A 14677-nucleotide genomic window follows, 5' to 3' on the forward strand; every position below is an offset into this window, starting at 1 on the left:
AGCTGGAATTTTTTATTTAGCTTTTACTCTAGACTACCTGCAAACCATTAAAAATGTATCCCCAATTGGGCTAATGGTTAGTTCACTGTTCTTTGCCAAATCCATCTGTAAAGATTCAGTAGAAAACACCTTTTATTTCCCATTTTGCTCGTGATCCTAAGTTATTTGGTGTCTCTGCTTAGGCTAATTTTGACCTAATTCTCATAAAAATAAATACAGTGGTGTTACAGTTTTCAACATTTAGGCATCACAGTTGCCTACTTGGAGCTAACACTGCTCTTGAGGAATGAATGACACAGCATATATAGTGCACTAAAGTCCTAGGAAGAAGTGACTTGTGTGTGCAGCCCCACAAAGCTCCCATTAATGAAGAGGGTGTTTAATTAAATCTTATAACCCTGAAATAAGAATCTACTCCCATACCATGTTGAAATAGTCCTTAAAGCTGCCATTTACTACATGCTTACCATCTGCAGCAGTAACTTAAACATTCTTTTAGTGATAAGAGCTTCACCTCCTCCATTCTCACTTGATTCTTCACTTCTGAGATACAGAACACAGGGCGAGAAGAATCAAAGTTAGTTAACAAAGATAGAATTTATCAACCATTAACAGTTATAGGCCTAATGATTCCATAAAGTTTCAAAAAGGCAGTATCAGATACAAAAACCCAAGCATCCACATAAAAATTGGATCCTTTCATTGCCATTTGGTCAAGGAACAAGATGAAACATGAAAGTAACTCTAGTTCAGAAGTCAGAAGATCTGAGTCATTGACTACTTGTGGTTTCAGTTTCGTCTGTCCTGTGGGGGTGACACCTGCTTTACTTACCTGACAGGGTTGCTTTAAGAATTTGCAAAGAAATGGGCATGGACATTCTTCGTAAACAATAAAATATTTTACAAAATATTTGAATAATTTGCTTTCCTGTTATGTGTATACAAATGAAATATATTTTTAAAAGAAATTTTTATTAAAATCTTTCAAAAGGTCTTCTAAAAGATTCCTAATAAAATTTTCTAGTTCTTTTCATAAACATAAGGGGTAGGGGTAGCAAGACAGCAGTTACCCAAGGAATAAGACAACAGAAAGCTCAAAATCTGGCATCAGGGAGAACTCTAAAAATACTTAAATCTTTCTAAGAAAGTCTGTAGAAGAGGGATTCACAATTTTCCACAAGAACCAATTTAAATTTAATAGTTGATTTTTACACTATAAATCAGCAAAATATTCATGCAAGCAGAGTTATTTATTGGCCACCCCAGGGCATTTGTCCTTAGATTGGCCCCTTTTTGCATCTTTACAATGTTTTTGGTCACCTGTGAAATTCTGAAGGCAAAATAAAACATCTGCTCACACTCATGCCTCTGAGTCTTATGCGCCAATTTTATTATTAAGGGTGTTATCAGAGTAGGACTTAGATTAGACCACATGTAAACAGCAATGGTAAATTGGATAGATGAAATATTATTTTAATTGAGATTATGCTAATTCATTTATAATTTTTGCTAATCCAATGAAGGACCCGTAATTGTCTAAGTGCCTCAGGGCCAAAATTACTTACACAAGGCCAAAATAATTAAGCACAAGCCTCAGTATGAAGTAAATGCCATAGTTCAAGATGAAGTTTGGAGATACATGAATTTCTCTAAGAAGGACTGGGGAAAAAGAGACACATCGTGCTTTACACGGCTCAGTTTAGATTAAATCACATTAATATTTTCTAAACAAAGTTGTAAAGTCACAAAATAGTCAATATTCACTAAGAAGTCACAGACAGAAATACAATTTAATACTTTTCTCTGTATTAAATCAGTCTCCTCCTGTCCACCTCTCCGTCCTTTTATCTCTCCCTCCATCCTTCCTTCCTCTTTTTTCTGAAAAGCAACGAGCTTATCTGTAAATAAATAGGAAACAATATAGCCTGGCCTTCTTTTCATTTTTTTATTTTTTGTCTTATTCCTGCATCACCCCTCTTCCCTAACAAGTGAAGTGAGGAGAGAAGATTTTATTTGATTAGGTCAAAGGTGAGGATCCCAGGACAACATTGTCCTTTTGTCTTTGGTATGGCAGAAAACATAAAACCAGAGGCTACATACATACCTTATCCACACATACCATCAACATCAATAAGTATTCTACCACCTAGCCTCAGGCAGCTGATTCTTATAGCATTCTGCCCTCCAACCACTCCTCTGTCCTAATCACCCAGCTTTCTTTTGACTGCTCATCCATTCCTTGTATTTTTGTCTTACCTACTGTTTGTAAATAAGAAGCAGCTACATCCTACCTACGTATTGTAACGGTGACATGAATCTTTCTGATGCCCAAGTGATGTCAAATTATTGCTATGAGGTATTCGATACTGGACAATATTATGTAGAAGAGATGATAGAAAGATAGTCTAACACACACACGTACATACATGCATACGTATATAGGGGGAGTTATTTCAGAGTTACTCAAAGGTAAATATTCTATTTAGTAGTTCTATTACTTAGTCACATTCATCTAACCTGTTTTCTCCAATCTGAAAGAGAGACAATAAGACCTATTTTGTAGGAATGTTATAGGAATTAAATATTACATAAAGAATATCATGTGACTGGCACAAAGAAAGTGCTCAATAAATGTTAACTATTTTCAATGTTGTGAGGATGAGAAAGAGTTTATGCAAGGAATCAAGCAGGGTGTCAGGCCTAAGTAGACATTCAAAGGGACCTGGGTCCCTCTAAATGGCAATCTTTTATTCCTTTTTCATATTTTAGTATTAAAAGATGTAACTGAACAAGATCACCAAATAACAATTGTAATTCACATGAACAAAAAAATAAAATCAGCAGATAATATTATTGCAAAAACACTTAAAAGGACCTTTTTAGCAAAGAATATGATTCAAATTCAACCTATTACTATTCCAGATAATGCTGGAATTACTTTCCAAGTTGGAAATAGCATACTCACTGGATAGACTGGATCTTGTTGTCAGTCGTGTGATATTTTCAACAGGCATGGGAGAAAATAGAGTCTAATATGGGGATAACTAAATCTTAACAGTTGCTGAAAGAACAACTTACTCTCTGACCTCTTTAGGATGAAAAATTATCTATTCACTTGACAAGCACACATGCCAAATGCCAAATGCCTTGTATATCTTATGTTATATGAAATTAAAGATGTAGTACTGTTTGCATTATGGTGATAATTTCTTTAACAATTTATTATCAAATATTTCAAATTTTTAAAAATGGTAGAGCATATAATGAACCCCTGGGTATATACTACTGGCTTAAGAAATGAAACATTACAAATGTAATTGAAACCCCCCTGTGTTCTCATTTCTCAATTCCCCTGTTTCCTAGACCTCAAGGTAATCACCACACTGAATTTGTTGTTATTTATTCACATGGGGTGCATTCTTCAGGGTTACTTCCTCAGGCCAAGTTAAAATAGCCAGTCTTCTATCAGTCTTCAGAGTTAATTATTCCCTTTGTGCCTTTGAGTAGAATTTATGAAGTGGCGAGGTTTAATGATATTCGAATTAGGTCCTACTTCTTAAATTAAATCCAAAAGCTGGGAAATACCATTTTAAGGCCACAACAACTGTGAAATGTAATGTTCTTTAAAAAAAAAATCAAGTCAAGGATATTTAGAAACATGTGAAAAAAAGACTTTATAGATGTGGAAAGAATACCAGATTTGAGTTTCAGCAATATGGAAAACTATACATAAAGACTCTCCTGCTAGATAAACTGGAAATGCTGGGAAAAAATATATGAACTTATAATGCTTAGCTGAGCTCATATAAAAGAAAAATATCCAGATGCCAGGAATAATGAAGCAACTGAAAACTGGACTGGCACATGAGTAGTCTATCCTGTGTTTGCCTCGATGGTGGGTGGTGAGTAGGAGTTGTCATCTAGGAGTTTGATTTTTCAGGGAATGCAAAAAAAAAAAAAAAAAAGGAAATGAGAACTTAACTCTTGCAATGTGGCATACTGAAACTAAGATCTCTGCATAAAACTCGAAGAGCTAAACTCTCTGGCCACCAGCAAAGAAGACAATAGACAATAGTGAAACTGGTTCGTCTATGCTTGGGCTCTAGGTGGGGAAAACAAATCTCTTGAGAATCCATAATATGAGCCTGAACTCATACAGGATTGAATTTATCTCAAGTGTGGCCTAGAAAGCCACAAGTCAAGAAATTACAAAGAAATAGGTCCCAAGCCAGGTATCTCTACAGAGTACATGCAGAAGTAAACCCAAAACTATTCTGAAAGACAATTCTTAACCCAGGCTGCACAGGAGTTTTACAGACAAAGCCTTGCTGAAGATAAGCTCGCAATGGAAGGTTTAAAACAAAAGAGAAAAAAATCCATACCGGGTGGAAAAACCCATAGAAATACCCAAGAAATTCACATAAAGTGTCTGACAGAGATTACTAAATAATTATGACAAAAAGAATTATCACATATTTTCACTAATGAGTCTAAAATCTAAAAACTTGATAACTACTACAAATTCTGAATTCCTTAACATACATAAAAATAAAAAATGGTGAGCAGCTGTTAAGAGAAGGATTAATAACTGCACTTTCGGGGACGATCAAGGCAAAATCAGAAATAGAAAACATTGAATTATTTGCCACTGGCTTGCATTGTCACCGTGTAATAATAAATATAAAGTTGTAAATGCACATTATAGCTACTACAGGAAAACGCCTCCTCTCAGAAATGTGTAAACTGATGCTCTTTCATCAAAAGGGCCTACAAAAACACAGACATAGAGCAAGTTACTACCCTACATAGCATCTAGTGGATGTTGCTCTACACACCAAAGCTCACGTGATAGTTTTAAAGTTAGGGGTGGCAGTGGTAAAGAAATAGGATATATTCATCTTTACATGTTTTCTTATATATATTTGTAATGCCTTATAGATTAATGATCAATATATTCACCATTGTTCCATTACTTATTCTTCTGAGGCTCCCATGTAATAGACACCTACATAAACATCATAGCATGATATTCATATCTGTTTGTTGATTAACTTTAACATAAACTTGAAATTTCTGCTCACTTACACATAAGCAGTCAATGAGTTCTGTCTATTGTATTGTATATATCCAGTCATTCTTTGCCACTTCCACTGCCACACCCCTGTTTGGCTTGGCTGATCATCACATCACACGTGGATTTTTCCTTTCGTTATCAAATATTTTATTGCAAGCTTACTACGTATCAGGTACTATTGTCCTAGGTGCTACCTTATTAAAAGAATTTCAGTCCTTATCTTTATTGTCTCTAGTGCTTGCTGCTCCAGTTGAATCTTGCTGACTTAACCTTCTTAAAAGACGTATCGTTCACCTGTTTAAAAACCCTTTAACGAAAATAATAATAATAAAAAAATAAAAATCCTTCAATGGTTCCCTGGAACTTAGAAGACACAACAGAAATTTTTACTTTGATACTAAAAGACTCTCCAAAATATGGCCTCAAACTATCTTTCTAAAGTTTCCTCTCACCTAGATGTTTACTTGTATTGGTTTGGAAGGCAGTGTCTTCCAAATAAGCCATATCAATTTTTGTCTCATCAGAGTCAGACTGAGTAAAAAACAAAACCTAATTATATTTTGTATACAGAAAACATATAATAAATACAGGAATGCAAAAGGGTAGCAAATAAAAGAATGGAAAAAAACATAGCATTCAAATATTAATCAAAAGAAACTAGTATAGCTTTATTTATCAGACAAAGTAGATTTTATAGCAGAAAACACAACTAGAGATTTAAAAAGTACACTTGAAAAGAAGTATACTTCATAAGCATAATTCATAAATACTTCATAATTTCTGGTTCGATCTGCCAGAAAGATACAATAATTCTAAATATGTATGTACTTACAAATATGGCCTCAAAACATATAAAGAGACAATTGACAGAATTATAAGGAAAAGCAGACAAATCCACAATCATATGGAAGAGTTTCATACAACTTTCTTATTAACCAATAGACCAAGCAGACACAAAAATCAGTAGTATTAAAATATTGGATGGTACACTAAAAAACCTAATTACTTGACATACATAGAACACTGCACCCCAAAACTCAAGGGTAAATACTATTTTCATGAAACATTAATAAAAATTGAGCATATGCTAGGATATTAAAGCAAGTTTCAACAAATTTCAAAAAATGTTCCCTGACCACAGAGCAATTATTCTGTAAATCAATGATAAAAGGATACCTTGAAAATCTCTATATATTTAAGGAGAAAATTAAGAAACATGCTTGTAAATAAACTGTGGGTCAAAAAAAGCCATTCTAATAGAAATTAGAAAATATTATAACTGAATAATTATGAATAATTAAGTGTCAAAACATATAAGATAAACTAGAGCTGCACTTGGAGGAAACTTTACAGCCTTGAAGTATATATTTTAGAAAAGAATGCTAAAAATCATTAATCTAAGTATCCATTTCAAAATGTTAGAAAAATAAGGCAAGTTAAGCCCAAAGAAAATAGAAGAAAATAATGAAGAGCATGCAGCCATAAAAAATAACCAAATCATGTACTTTTCAGCAACATGGATGCAGCTGGAAGCCATTATCCTAAGCAAATTAAGGCAGAGATAGAAAACCAAATACTGCATGTTCTCACTTAGAAGTGGGAGCTAAACACTGGATTCACATGGACACGAAGATAGTAACAATAAACACTGGATTCCAAATGCCCAAACGCGGGGAAGGAGGGAGGAATGCAAGGGTTGAAGAACCACCTATTGAGTATTATGTTTATGTCCTGGGTGACGGAATCACTAGGAGCCCCAACCTCAGCATCATACAATATACCTATATAACAAACCTACACATGTACCTCCTGAATATAAACTAATAATTATAATAAGCAGAAATTAATACAATAAAATAAATATATGCAACAGAAGGGATCAATAAACCCACAAGTTTGTTCTTAGAAAAGACCAAAAGAATGGATAAGGTTTTGATGAGATTGATAAAGAGGAAAAAAGAGAAGTCACAAATAACCAATATCAGGAACGATGAGGAATCTAACACTACATATCCTACAGACATTATAAAGATCACAAAATGATAATATAAATAAATTTATGCCAACAATTTTGAAAATGTATAGGAAATGGATAAACTCTCAGAAAAATACAAATTCCAAAACTTACGCAAGAAGATGTACAAAAATCTAAATAGTTTTCTATATAGATATATCAATTCAATCTATGTCTTCATCAGTGAATTTTACAAATAATTTAAGAAATTATTCTAATCTTACACAAATTTTTCCAGAAAATAGAAAAAAATTTAAAACTTTTTTTATTTTTTGAGGCCAAACTGATCTCAATACAAAAATGTGACAAGAAAAATACAAAAAAAGGAATATCACAGGTCAATCTCACTCATAATGCAAAAATCCTGTGATACACATAGATAAAAAATTCCTCAGCAAATTATTAGCAAACAAAATTAAGTGATTCCTACAAAAGGATACTGCCCATAACAAAGCTGGATTTATTCCAGGATTGATAGTTGATTTAACATTCAAATATCAACCAATATAATTCAACATAATAATAAAGGGAAACATATGGTAATTTCAGTAGATGCAAGGAAAGTTTTGTATACTCGATATTCGTTCATGATTAACAAACAGACAGATATTTGGTAAACTAGGAAATAGCATTAATTTGATTAAGGAGTTCTCCAAAATACCTAAGCAAACATCATACAAAATCATGAAATCTTGAAAATTTTCATATTGTGATCAGAAACAAGAATGGCTGCTTAATATGACATCTCAGATTTCTATTTAATACCTTACCGCAGGGCCTAGCAAGTACAATAAGAAAATAAAATAAATAAAAGACACGAGAAAAGAAAAAGAAGGAACAACATGCCTTTATTTACAGATGTAAAAAATTAAATTATTCTAATTAAACAATAAGTTAAAGATTGCCAATACAAAGTCAAGACACAAAAATAAATTTTATTTCCACTTACCAAAACAAATTTGTAAAAGCACTATTTATAATAGCATCAAAATTATCAAATTCCTAGGAATAAATCTACAAAAGTTATATAAAATATCTCTCTAGAAAACAATAAAACATTATTGAAAGATTAAAGATTCAAATACATGGAATAGTCTATGAATTAAAAGACTCAATATTATAAAAGTATCAGTTTTCCTCAGATTGGTCTATAGAGTCAAATAATCCCAATAAAAATTCTGTCAGGTTGTGTGTGTACATGTGTGTGCAACATGATATGCTGATTTAAAGGCCAAGAATAGTTGAGACGCTATTAAGAAAGAACAAGCTGAGAGAACTTGATCTACCAGTTGTTAGAATGTACTACGATTCAACACTAATTAAGATAGTGTAGTCTTGATGATTGGAGCTTCCTACTCGGTTCAAACAAATCGATAAAGAGGTTCAAACAAATTGAACCGAGCAGGAAGCTCAAATACATATCACACATACATGGATACTTGATTTCAAATAAATAAGGCATTACAGAACAATGGGAGATGGGTCTTCAGCAAATGGTACTGGGTCATTTGACTATCCATAGATGGGGAAAAACATGAAATTTAACCCATACCATCTAAGGTGAATTGCAGATATAACCTGTTCAACAAACCTTCTAGAATATAATATAGGAGAATATCTTTCTTCGTGATGTTCAGGTTGAAAACAATTTTTTAGCACACAAAAAACACAAAACATTACAAAAAGACCAATAAATTGGTTTACATTAAAAGTAAGAATTTCTGTTCATCTAAAGATCTTTCTTTTTCACTTTATTGAGATATAATGACAAAATAAAAATTGTATATATTCAAGGTAAACAATGTGATGTTTTGATATACATATATGTTGTGAAATGATTACCACAATCAAGCTACATAATACATCCATCACCTCATATACTGTGTGTGTGTGGTGAGAATACTAAAAGATCTCATCTTTAAAACAATGAAAATTCAACCCACAAGAGTGGAAAAGGATACTGACTACAAACTGACAAAGAGTTTATATTCAGAATATATGAAGCACTTTTATAAATCAATAAAATAAAGACTTTTAAAATATGAGTGAAAGACAAAGATGTTTCACAAAAGAGGCTATCTAAATTGCCAAGAAACATATGAAAAGTGGCTTGACTTCATTAGTTATCAGGGAAAAGAAAATTAAAACTATAAAAAGTTAATATTATACTCACAAAAATGGATAAAATTAAAAAGAACAACAATACTAAAGATTGGTGAGAATGTGGAGAAACAGCAACTTTTATACCTGGCTGTTGAAATGTGAATGGGTACATCCACTTTGGAAAATGAGTTAGCAATATCCACAAAACATGAGCATATCTATCTATCTGTCTATCGATCGATCTAACTATATGTGTATCTAACAGAAATGCACATGCAATATGAGTCAAAAGACAGGTACTAGAATTTTATATCACCATTATTTGTAATAACAACTCCAATTACAAACAAGTAGAAGGGTAAATATATGCAATAGTAAATGAACAAACTATATTTACAGGAAGTAACTTGAATATATATTACAAAAATCATGCTGAGTAAAAGAAATCCAACACAAAAAAACGTATTTTTTACATACGTACCTAACGTTTATTATGTTAAACACTGGTGAAACTAAATAACAGCATTTAATTCAGGATACGGGTTAATCTTGGAGATGATAAAGGAAATAGTGGTTGAGAGGGGACACAAAGAGGGCTTCCAGGGTACAGATGTGCTCTAGTCTTTGCCAGGTGCAATGACTAAATTCATTGAGCTGGTGTTTGGTGCTCTGTATATATATTATGCTACATACATACACACACACACACACACTTAAAAGGAAAATAGACTGACAAAATCAGCCAGGGATTACAGTAGACAGGACTCACATAATTCCTCTACTACCTAGTTACTTCATTTTAGTTTGCAAGTACTAAAGAGAAAATTACTCATATACAGAATCTTTTCATTAAAATAATATTTCTTCTTATTATAATTGCTAACTCTACAAAGAGCATATGGAAAATGATTAGTATTATTTAAAACGGGAAACTGTGCTTACACTATATTCTTGATTCTTCCATATCACTAGTGTATTTCATGCTTCAATAGGCACACCATGAAAAAGGATTACAGTATAAATAATATTGTTTCAAACACTTCTTCAGTTTTAAAAGAAAACTTTCTTATTTTGAATCCAAAAAAAAGTAATTTGACTTGAGAGAGTATGAATTGGACCCAAAGGAATCAAATTGTGTTCCTACTAATGATGATTTTGTTTCAACACACAATATGCCATATTTCAAAAACTCAAATGTTTTTGTGATGACCACTTGAGAGACTTATTTGGAGCTGTGTACAATTTCTGATGGTCTCGCTTACAAGTGAATTTTTCTAAGAATTTCATTTATTATCGAAATCTCTGGAATGGGGAAAGGAAACCTGGAATAATGGATCAAAACTGGGTGGACATTTCTATGATTCCACAAGTATCATCCTCTAGAGAATGTCCTTTAGAAGAGCATCAATTTCCACCCACCTTTTTATCCCAGGCAAACTTCTGATCACCTTCTCCATGCTCCAACCACAGATAATTTATATACAACAAATATTAACTAAATAGTTTGATTTACACAACATTATTGCCTCAAAAAATGTAGTTGTTATTCCAGAGTCTCTTTCACAACATATAATAATGGGTGGTGTGAGATAGGCCACCCTTACTGCCCCTTTTCTCCTCCAATGCTTTAGTATAGCATATATAATATATACAAATTTTATAAGGGTCTGGTTATAAAATGACAGCTCCTCTATATATAACAGGGTAAGATGAATTTCACCTCACTCTACCGTTCTCTTCTTCCCATATCATTAATTCTATTACTCGTGTTAACACCGTGCTGTAGTGCAGTCTGAATATAACCTTCACACTCCACACTTCTGTTTTCCATGCCTAAAATACCCTCTTGTGTTATTTATCTATACTTAAATCTGCACGTTGTTCTGGAACCACAGTGTAAATTTAAGAACACTTCTTCCCCACTCCTGATGATTCCCAACTGGAAGGAAGCTCAATTTCTTTGCCCTGAGCCTTTCTCACCCCTTCACCCCATCCATGTGGAGTAAAATTATCTGATATGAAAGAATGGAAAGAATAACAGAGAATACATGGCTCAGCACTACCCTCCTTCTAGGAAGCTTCCTGCCCTAGTCAATGCAACCAGCTATAACGTGATTCTCAGGAATTCATTATTAGAAGCCCACCTTGGCTAAGACTTAAAAATATGTCCAACAATGTGTTGTCTATTAGGAAGGAAGGTAATATTTTGGCCTTCATCTTCACTATTTATTTCATTTCTCAACTTGTACAGAACCTAGGAAGGGGTCTCTTCATATACCTCTACATACATAAATTTCTATCTTTCCCATAAGAACCTTACTGACTACACTGGGCACTGGTAATATCTGTCCTTATTAAAATAAAATAATACTTATTAACTGTTTCATTCACTATCATCTTACATTGAGTATGTGTAAACGTCTCTGTGTGTTCCTAGCCATCTCATAAGCTAGACTCTTAAGTTCTTTCTGAATAGAGAATATGTTTTCTACTTACGTATGTTCTACACAGGACTTAAGAAATTCAATAATACACATTGATTGTTTGAAAAAAGCTGCAATGTTTTCCTCCTGGAACTATACATAATACAATTGATCACAGAGTTGTAAACATTTTGTTTATTTGATAGGGATTAGCAATAATTTTAAATTTTTTTAACAATTAAAAATGGACACTTTTGATCATTTCCCTTTTAAGTAAATATTTATAAACTGTATTGCAGCTGGGCATGGTGGCTCATGCCTGTAATCTCAACTACTTAGGAGGCCAAGGTGGGAGAATCGCTTGAGCCCAGGAGTTCAAGACCAGCTTGGGCAACATAGTGAGACTCCATCTCTAAAGAAAATCTAAAAATTATGTGGTCATGGTGGTTTGCACCTGTAGTCCCAGCCACTTGGGAGGATCCCTTTAGCCCAGTAGTTTGAGCCTGTGGTGAGCTAGGGTCATCCCACTGCACTCCAGCCTAGGTGACAAAGTGAGGCTCTATCTCTAAAAAAAATAGAGAGGAAAAAAAGAATAAAAAATGGTTCTAGCAGAGTGGCTAAGAACTAAGGTTAGATACAGTAAGAATTGTTAGCGTGTCCTTTTAGCATGCTGCTCAGTGCCTATTTCTGAGAATAAGCATGTGTCTTAAATAATTTACAGGGTTGCTCATGATCTATTCCAGATTGCAACATTAGAAAGTTTTATCAGGTATTCTTTGATCTTACTAAAAATTAAGATTGAAAACTCAAGAAATAAAGGGTTTTGGGGTTTTCTTTGAATATTAAATTATAAACTTTTTTTTTCATTCAACTATTATTTTCTGTTCCAGGATACCTGTGCAGGATGTGGAGGTTTGTTACATAAGTAAATGTGTGCCATAGTGGTTTACTGCACAGATAATCCCATCACACAGGTATTAAGCCAAGCATCCATTAGCTATTCTTCCTGATGCTCTCCCCCTGCCCTCCTACAGGTGCCCAGTGTGTGTTGTTCCCCTCACCATGTGTCCGTGTTCTCATTTATCAACTCCCACTTGTAAGTGAGAACATGTGGTGTTTAGTTTACTGTTCCTGCATTAGTTTGCTGAGGATAATGGCTTCCAACTCCATCCATGTCCCTGCAAAGGACATGATCTTGTTCCTTTTTATAACTGCATGGTATTCCACAGTGTATATGTACCATATTTTCTTTATCCAGTCTATTATTGATGGGCATTTAAGTTGATTCGATGTCTTTGCTATTGTAAATAGTGCTACAATTAACATATGCGTGCATGTATCTTTATAATAGAATTATTTATATTCCTTTGGATATATACCCAGTATTGAGATTGCTGAGTCAAATGGTATTTATGCCTCTAGGTCTTTGAGGAATTGCCACATTGTTATGGGATATGATAAAGTTTCTCTTCAAATAATCTGATCAATCTTTTATTCTTTAATTCATAGTTACACCCACCCTTTTTCCTTTTTCTCCTTTTCTCCTTTTTGCCTTTGTTAGATGCCCAGGCATGCCATAGTACCAGGCATTATCAGTACCAGCTCACATTCCCTTCCTTATTTGGAAAGAGGACTAACTTTCTAGCTCATTACAGACACCCATTCCCCTTCCTCTTCACTTTCTTTTACGTTCCCACCTTATCTAAAAAAAATTCAAATGTTTAGCCAACCGAGATTAGTTTAGATTGTACGACCTGACCCCGGCCAATGGGGAAAGGGTACAGCGGCATGACTTGCATCAGGAATAAAGGCTCTTGTGCCCTTTGTTCAGATGTGCTCTCATGGCGACCGGCCAAGGCGGCACCCCTCTGGGCAGAAGTAAAATTGCTTTGCTAAGAATCCTTTGTTCGAGTGTTCAATTTCTTTAGGATTTTGAGCTTTATTCCTAACATTGTCTTCCATAATGGTTGAACTAATTTACACTCCCATCAACCATGTAAAAATGTTCCTTTTTCTCCACAACCTCAGCAGCATCTGTTGCTTTTTGACTTTTTAATAATAGCCATTCTGATTGGCAGGAGATGGTATCTCATTGTGGTTTTGATTTGCATTTCTCTAATGATCAGTGATGTTGAGATTTTTTTCATGTTTGTTGGCTGCATGTATGTCTTCTTTTGAAAACTGTCTGTTCATACTTTTTGCCCACTTTTTAATGGGGTTGTTTGTTTTTGCTTGTAAATTTAAGTTCCTTGTTGATTCTGGATATTAGACCTTTCTTAGATAGATAGATAGATAGATAGATAGATAGATAGATAGATAGATAGATAGCAAAAATTTTCTACCATTCTGTAGGTTGTCTGTTCACTCTGATGATTGTTTCTTTTTCTGTGCAGAAGCTCTTTAGTTTAATTAGATTCCATTTGTCAATTTTTGCTTTTGTCATGATTGCTTTTGGCATTTTTGTCATGAAATCTTTGCCCATACCTATATCCTGAATGGTATTATCTAGATTTTCTTCTAGGGTTTTAATAGTTTTGGGTTTTACATTTAAGTCTTTAATCCATCTTGAGTTAATTTGTGTATAAGTTGTAAGGAAAAAATCCAGTTTCAATTTTCAGCATATGGCAAGTCAGTTTTCCTAGCACCATTTATTAAATAGGGAACCTTTTCCCCATTGCTTGTTTTTGTCAGGTTTATCAAAGATCAGATGGCTGTAGGTGTGCAGTCTTATTTCTGGGTTCTATATTCTGTTCCATTGGTCTATGTGTCTGTTTTTGTAGCACTACCATGCTGTTTTAGTTACTGTAGCCTTGTAGTATAGTTTGAAGTCCAGTAGCATGATGCCTCCATCTTTGTTCTTTTTGCTTAGGATTGTCTTGGCTATATGAGCTCTTTATTGGTTCCATATGAATTTTTAAATAGTTTCTTCTAATTCTATGAAGAATGTCAATGGTAGTTTAATGAGAATAGCATTGAATCTATAAATTACTTTGGGCAGTATGGCCATTTTCACAATATTACTTATTCTTATGCATGAGTATAGAATGTTTTTCCATTTGTGTC

General features: G+C 33.7%; 1 protein-coding gene across 2 annotated transcripts in view; it reads right to left on the reverse strand.

Annotated features, from left to right (window-relative positions):
• The window catches only part of ANAPC10 (anaphase promoting complex subunit 10), a 203368-nt gene that overhangs the window by 55156 nt on the left and 133535 nt on the right, over positions 1-14677 (reverse strand). For both annotated transcript variants that reach the window (XR_008502342.2, XR_008502341.2), the window contains exon 5: positions 468-543. The gene's annotated coding sequence lies outside the window, so the exon portion shown is untranslated. The remainder of the gene's footprint in view (positions 1-467; positions 544-14677) is intronic.

The sequence above is a fragment of the Pongo pygmaeus genome, chromosome 3, assembly GCF_028885625.2.
Source record: "Pongo pygmaeus isolate AG05252 chromosome 3, NHGRI_mPonPyg2-v2.0_pri, whole genome shotgun sequence".
NCBI lineage: Eukaryota > Metazoa > Chordata > Mammalia > Primates > Hominidae > Pongo > Pongo pygmaeus.